Source organism: Sorex araneus, chromosome 11, assembly GCF_027595985.1.
Source record: "Sorex araneus isolate mSorAra2 chromosome 11, mSorAra2.pri, whole genome shotgun sequence".
Classification (NCBI taxonomy): Eukaryota; Metazoa; Chordata; class Mammalia; order Eulipotyphla; family Soricidae; genus Sorex; species Sorex araneus.
The window spans coordinates 27,258,085-27,265,796 of NC_073312.1; positions in this window are offsets into that span (position 1 = coordinate 27,258,085).

The window sequence follows — 7,712 nt, forward strand, 5'->3', positions numbered from 1 at the left end:
AGGTCTTTGTAGGTGTGAGCACTGACGGAGACACGTTCGTTCCGAACTCAGGAGGACCCTGAGCCCATCGACAAGCTTCCCCGTGAGGAAAGGAAAGAGGGTCGGGCTATAGGCTGGAACATGCACGGCCCAGCAGTAGGGTTTGCCTAGCGTACACTGACCTGGGCTGCATCCCTGGCAGCGCCCGGCCTCTGGGGCATCAGGCACAGCTGTGGAGGCCCCAAGTATCGCCAGGGTGACCTGGGCAGTTCATCCCAGGACCACAGCCCTGGCATTGAACCACTGTCCCAGCCCTGAATCACTGTGTGGCTGCTGGGCTCCTGAGCATGGCTGGGGAAGCCCCTGTCCAAAAAAAGGCGAAGGCAAGGAACAGACACACAGAGAGAAGGCAGGAGGCGAGGGGAAGAGGAGCAGAGACCGGAGCAGAGTAGGCAAGCCAAGGATGGCCCGGGGTCTCCCAGAGCCAGAGAACCTGCAGGAGGCAAGGAAGGCCTTTGCCCAACTGTGTGCAGAGGGCACATGACACCCTTTCTGGCAGGCACCGTGATTCCAGGCTGGAGTCTCCAGGGCTATGAGAGAATATCCTAAGCCGCGGTGCCATCGTATGTGCTTGCTGGGGTCGCACTCTGCAGCTGAGGGGCCTGCATTCTGGTTCTGGTTGGATGCAGTGTACACACACACACACACACACACACACACACACACACACGCTTGCCGGGGGTCGCTCCTTCCTGGACATAGGCTCACACATTTTTTAGTTGCGGTGCTTGCTGGAGTTAGGGGAAGGGAGTCACAGGCTCTTTAGAGTTACTAATTTGTCTAGGGGCCATACTCAGTGATGCTCAGGGCTCACCCCTGACTCTGTGCTCAGAGCTCACTCCTTGCTGTGCTTAGGAAACACAGGTTGTGCTGAGGACTGAACACAGACCGGCTGCATGCAAGGCAAGTGCCTTACCTACAGCACGATCTCTCCAGCCAGGCTCTTATTCTTTTTTTTTTTTTTTTTTTTGCTTTTTGGGTCACACCTGGCGATGCACAGGGGTTACTCCTGGCTCTGCACTCAGGAATTACTCCTGGCGGTGCTCAGGGGACCATATGGGATGCTGGGATTTGAACCTGGGTCGGCCGCGTGCAAGGCAAACGCCCTACCCGCTGTGCTATCGCTCCAGCCCCCAGGCTCTTATTCTTATACACGTGCCTGACTGTGGTGCGGCCAGAAATGGCCAGTGGTGCCAGGGAGTGGAGCTGCCAGGTTCGTGTTAGGTGCATGTGGTGACATCAGGCATTGGATACTCCGGGCCATACTCAACAACCGAACTGGAGATTCTGTGCAAGGAGGTGGTGCTTTGAGGCCTGGGGTGCTAGGGGTCGCTAGGGCCACTTTGGCAGTGTCTGGGGGCATCCAGGGCTACGTTCTGCAATGGCCAGGAGGCTAAGAGGTGTCCAGGATTAAACCTGGATCAGACGCATGCAAGACACATACACTAACCCCTGTGCTAGCTCCCCAGACCTTGGAAAAATCTGTATATCCCCAGTTTCCTTCTCTTGTGCTGTTGCTGCATGATGGGGGTCACACAGGCTTGAGGTACACCAGAGACGGGAGCTGCCGTGGCACTGGGGGTCCCACAGGCCAGGGTGGCAGGAAACCTCACTCCAGCCCTGCCCTGAGATCACTCTCACCAGCGTCCTCAGCCTCCACTTCTTGGAGCCACAGAATCTGGGGGCCAAGCGTCAACCACAGTGTTTCTGAGCTCAGACTGGACCCATCCTGGGTTCCAGGAGCTGCTCCGTCCCCCACAGAGCACCAGGCCCATGAGCCGAGAGCACGCGAGCAGGCTCCACACACCTCGCTGAGGCAATAAACGTCAACTGCTGCACTTTAATACAGTTCTCAATGGTTCCCACTTAAGTGGTCCTTGAGAAACTTGGAAAATAGGGCCAAGTGTGAAATTTTTATTAAGCAGGATGTTGGGCAAATTAGCAGTGCTGCTCAGCCATCCCTCCACCCCTCCAAATCATTCTTGACATTAATTTGCATTGTCCTAGGTGGTCCCCGAGCCATAGTTATCTGACTCCCCATTCTATCTCCCAATCTCAGTGACTCTTTGAAATCATAAAACATCCTTCAAAGGGACTTGGGCGGGGCAGTAAATGGGTACTTGCATAAAAACGAGGGTCAGTGGAAGTAGAACAGAAAGATTTAAACAAAGGCCACTTTAGCTTCCAGCCGTAATGTTGAAAACATGAAACATGAAACTCTGCTTATATACATGCTGGCTAAGGAGTTAGAGCATAAACCTTCCCTTCGAAAATAAACTCAGTCCAACATAGTTTACTATATCCCATGGCAAAAGCATGGTCCAAGCAGTGGAGGTGGGGACACGGGGGAAGGGGGCAGTGAGGGGTGTATTGCTAAGGCAGAGAATGGGGCAGGAGTTACCTAATGACTTCAGAGGAGGGAAAAGATGGGGGAAAGAGGAGCACGCGGATGGCAGAGGATCCTGCTTGAACCTTCTGTCTCTCCCCAACCAGCTCCTGGAGGTCACAGCTGCCCCCTGCCTGCAGCAGGAGAGAATCGAGACAACAGCTGAGTCTCTGGAACTATGTCTGCTGAAGGCCGACACGGTGCTAAGGGATTTCTTAGCCTCGCTCACCTACTGGTCTCAGTCATTCTGCAGGGATGGCATGAACACCCCCCTTCCCATAGGGACCAGTGCCCCTCACCCAACGGGGCAGCATTTCCATTCAGCCCCACTCCAAAGCCTCTGTCATTTATGTGTGTGTGTGTGTGTGTGTGTGTGTGTGTGTTGGTTTTGCGTCACATCTTGTCACGCTTGGGGGCTGCTTCCTGCTCTGTGCTCAGGAGTCCCTCCTGGTGATGGTCATGAGACACACTCCTGGTGGATCAAAAGCCTGGGGGAGCGAATAATGTGCTTTAGCCCCTGGAGCCACCTTCCTGGCCCTTCTACCAGTTTTCACATGCTAGGGGCCAGAAAGGTCACTTGGGGGTGTGGGGGGGGGTAGAGTACTCGGCAATGCAAGAAGAGGACTGGGTTTGATCCCCTATACCCCATATCTACCTGCAAACACCAGTGCAGTGGGAGTGAGTCCTGAGCACAGTACTGGAAGTAGCCCCTGAGCACTGCCAGGTGTACCCGCCCCTTCCGCCCACACACACACAAAAAAAGCAAACGAACAAAATCACAGAGAAGAATTTTGTTTGGGGGCCATGCTGTGTGATGCTTAGTTACGGCTTAGTCCTGTCTCTACACTCATGGCAGAGCTCAGGGAACCATATGGGGTGCCAGGGATCAAACCTGGGTTGGCGGAGAGACTGGCAAGGGGGACAGAGGAAGAAGAATGTAGAAGAATGAGGAGCAAGCACGTGGGGAGAGAGAGAGAGAGAGAAGAGAGAGAGAGAGAGAGAAAGAGAGAGAGAGACCAGGCTTCGAGATGGAGTGCGAAGAGAGACAGGAGGAGACGGGAATGAGGGCCAGTGTGAGACTAGAATGGGGGCGCTCAGAGAGACTGGAACTGGCGCATGGGGAGAATGGAATAAACGGCAACTGATCAGTCAGCGGGCTTGGCCCTCATTTTCTCCTCCATCTGCCCCATGGCAGAGACCGCCCTGGGCTTGAAAAGTCATTTGGGGGGCTAGGGATGTGATTCACGTGGTAGAGCACATGCCAAGCACATGCGAGGCCCTGAGCGTGTCTGACTTAGATGCCTCCTGAGTATTGCCGAGCGGAGCCCTGGACGCCCTGCGCACCTCTAGGAGTGGTCCTGCCTCCCCAGGGCAGCAGAGCGGCCTGTGGCCCCCAGACAGAGGGAAGCATCGATCCATAAAGAGGCGGGAAAGTCACCAAATCATCCCAGGAAGATCGATGTCTGGGCTGAGGCCTTCGAGAACTCGGGAGGGCGGAGATCCCTCCCTGGACGGGCCGGCAGCCATCACACCCGACGCTGCCGCGTGACACCTCTTCTATATTCCCCTCTTCTGGTGGGAAAGCTGCACAGAAGCCCACCAAGCCCCTGAGACTGGACAAGAACCCAGAAGGCTGCGCGGGCACCAACCAGCCCAGCAGATGCTCAGACAATGACCTCAGCGAAGTCACTGTGAGAACAGTCACCACAGACTGGCTCCTGTTGATCTTGTTTTCTGATCATTTCATTGCCATTTCATTATAACACGTAATATGAAATAAATCTGTTTGGGCCTGCTAAGGGGGAGGCTTAGAGGGTGAGAGGGAAACGAGGGACCTTGGTGAAGGGAAGGTCACCCTGGGCTGGGACTCTCCCTGCACCCCCCTCCAAAAAAAAAAAAAGTTGGAACACTGATTGCTTGAAACAACTGTATTATGAGCAACTTTGTAATATGAAATTTATTTTAAACTAAAAAAAAAAAGACAAATAAAGAGGGTCTAGAGGGATTGTACAGGGGTTAAGGCACTTGACAGGCTTGTGTTTGACCCTGGTACGACCTTCAGCAACACATACGGTTGCCCAAGCACGGTCAGGAGTGATCCATGAGCCAGGAGCAATTTCTGATGGATCACCAGGTGTGGCCCCAAAACGAATCAAAACAAAAACGAAATGGGGTGGGGGTGGGGGGCACTGGGACAGTGGTGGAAGGAAGCAGATGTCCTGGTGGAGGGTGTGGTGCCGGAATGATTTAGGCGTGAAACCCTCTCATGAACAGTGTTGGAAACCACACTTCCTAAAATAAAATAAAAATTTAAAAAATCATTAAATATATATACACACAGCTTAGGGCTAGGGATACCGCTCAAAGGGCTGGAATGCACATTTTGCACACATGGGCCTGGGTTTGATCCCCCGAACCACATGATTCCTGGGGACCCCTGGGAGCAGCCTCTGCCTCTGAGAACCTCTGGGTGTGGCCAAAAAAAAATCAAAAAGTGGGGTTGGAGTGATAGTACAGCGGGTAGGGCGTTTGCTTTGCATGCAACCTACCTAGGTTCGATTCCCAGCATTCTATATTGTCCCCGAGCACTGCCAGGAATAATTCCTGAGTACAGAGCCAGGAGTAACCCCTGTGCATTGGTGTAACCCAAAAAAAGGGAAAAAAAATCAAAAAGTAAAATATATATCCAAGTCAAACATGGTTGCCACATTCTTATAAAGTCAAACAATCCAGGATGAATAGAATGAAAAGGAAGAATTCTCCTTGATAATTACTGCAATTGTAAGCATCAGTGTTTTAAAAAGCATAGGGAGAAAAAAGCACAAGGAGAAAAGAAATAAAATCAACAGTCTCTGAGCTGCAGCCATAGCGCAAGCAAATGGGGTTGAATGTCTTCAGAAGATCCAGTTTGATCTTGGCCACGACTCCCCCTACCTCTCCGTACCCCCCCCCACCATACACACACATAGTCCACCAGAACTAGCCTCAGCACTTACTCAGGTAAGTCTAAAAACCAAACCAAATCTATAACCCTTCCCATATTCATGAAACAACTGAAAGTAATTTAGAAGATGATTTTTCAGCCTTATTTTTCCACACTTGAGGTATCTTTTGATTAATGACACACAAGATGTATTTTGTGGACCGCTTTCCCCAATTATTTCCCAAGCATCTTCCCCAGGTCATCTGCCTTCTAATCCCTCAGAGTTCAGGGCTGGCCAGCAGCTCGGCGAGAGCCATTCTCCTAGCGCTAGTATTTATATTGTTTCTAATTATTTGTCATTACCAAGTATGTTGTGATTAAGATCTTCATGCTTTTTTTTTTTCCTTTCTCTAGTTTGGATTATTTCCTTAGCATTCCCAGAAGTAGAATTTCTGGGTCAAAGGGTGTGAACATATTTAAGGCTCTTGGCCCACAGTGCCAAGTTAGTTTCCAAAAGGACTGGAGCAGTTTTCACCGTCTGGAAGCTTGCAACGGCCACTGTGTCAGGAGTTCCGGGGGGACGCCTTTGTTTAGAGCTTCTTATTCCGCCTCCCTGAAACCATCACATGTAAAGCTTGTTGCTTCATACGGCCCCGTTCAAAGTGTGTTGACAAAATCTGACCATTGATTTACTGGGTCAAGAACGAAGTCGGGCTCCCTGGCTCCAGCTCTTCCCGCCTCCAATCTGTTTTGCACACTTCAGCCAGATTAATTCCTCTGAAAACATCATTTGCCTCCTGTCACTTCCCTGCTCAGTAACTTGTAGTGACTATTTCCTCTGGGATCAAGTCCAAACGCCTGGACTGGGCCTTGAAGACCCTCCAGGGGAGGCTCCCATCAGCTTCCCAAACCCATCAGATCTTTTATCACCCTCGGCAGAAACCATCTGCATCTTCCCTTGCAGATGTGGGGGGGGGGGGAGGGGGCCCGATTATATGCCCATTGGCTTTCTCCTCGTGCTTCTATTTCCTCCCACCTGGAATGCATCCTCTCCTTTCTACCTCATCCAAATCCTCCTCCGCTCTCCGGGAGCTTCCCGACAAAGTCCCAGCTCGTCAGCTGAGCACACTGTAAGGCAGAAGCCCAGGACTGGGAGGAAAGACCTGGTCTCAGGAATGCAGCAAGCAAGGGGGAAAAGGGGGGGGGAAACAAGAGAGCAAGAGGGCAGTGGGCGTGCTGGGCCTGCCGTCATGGGCGGGAGACACACAGGGCCCCCAACATTAAAGACATGAATGGATTGGCAACAGAGATCCATTCATGGCAGCATTCTTTGTACTAGTAATGATATTTAAGCTGTTTCTAATGGCCTAAAGAGGGAAGCTGTGTGAGAGCAGGATTGTGGGTTAGGGCTAATAAAATTATGATGACAATAATAATTATAGAATATTAGTTGGGATTAGCTTCACTTTGAGACGCTAAGACCCGAAAAACAATGGTTTAAATAGGAGAAAAAATAATTTATATTTTATGAAAAGAAATCCTCAGGAAGTCCCAAGTTGGAATGGCAGCTCCCTGCTCCCCAAGCACCCACATTCTTTAGCTCTTTGCAATGTCATCCCAAGGAAGTGGCCTTCTTCCTCATGCCCCAAATGAGCAGTCGAGGAGCCAGCCATCACATCCAAAGTTCCTACCATTACCAGGCAAAAGGGCATCTCCTTCATTTGGAAAGATATCCTGGAAGCCCCATGCAATACTTTTGTCCAGATATCTAGTCCCACAGTTGTACCCAGATGTAAGGAGTTCACATGTCCAGATAAAAATTAGGGTGGTGTTAATAAATAGAAGTGGAAGGTAGACTTGGCGGGAGGGGAACACACCATTAGCAGTAAGTGTTACCATTTGTTGGAGCATTTGCCCATTAGAAATATATATAACAACATTGGGGGAGGGGCATACCCAGTGGTACTCGGGGATCACGCTTGGCTGTGCTTGGCAGATCGTGTGCAGTGCCAGAGTAGAACCAGGGCTGGGCACATACAAACAAGGCAAGAGCCTTGCCCCTGTACTATCTCTCCAGTCTGTGATTTTTAATTTTTATACCGACTGTATGGTTAAAGTAGAAGGCTAGACTGTGTCTAACTTACAGGCCTCGTTTCCTTTCTTCTTTTTTAGACTTTATGGGAAAAAAATATTTTTTATGATATTAAAATCACAAACTAACAAGTAAGCATTTTTTAATTTGCTTGACCTAATGCAGACACAACACTCACCTTTCAGAGACTGAATTACAATATCTGCCACCACATCTCATCGAACAGAATTCACTGAAGCCTCCTTTTGTATGTATTACATTTCTTTTGCATT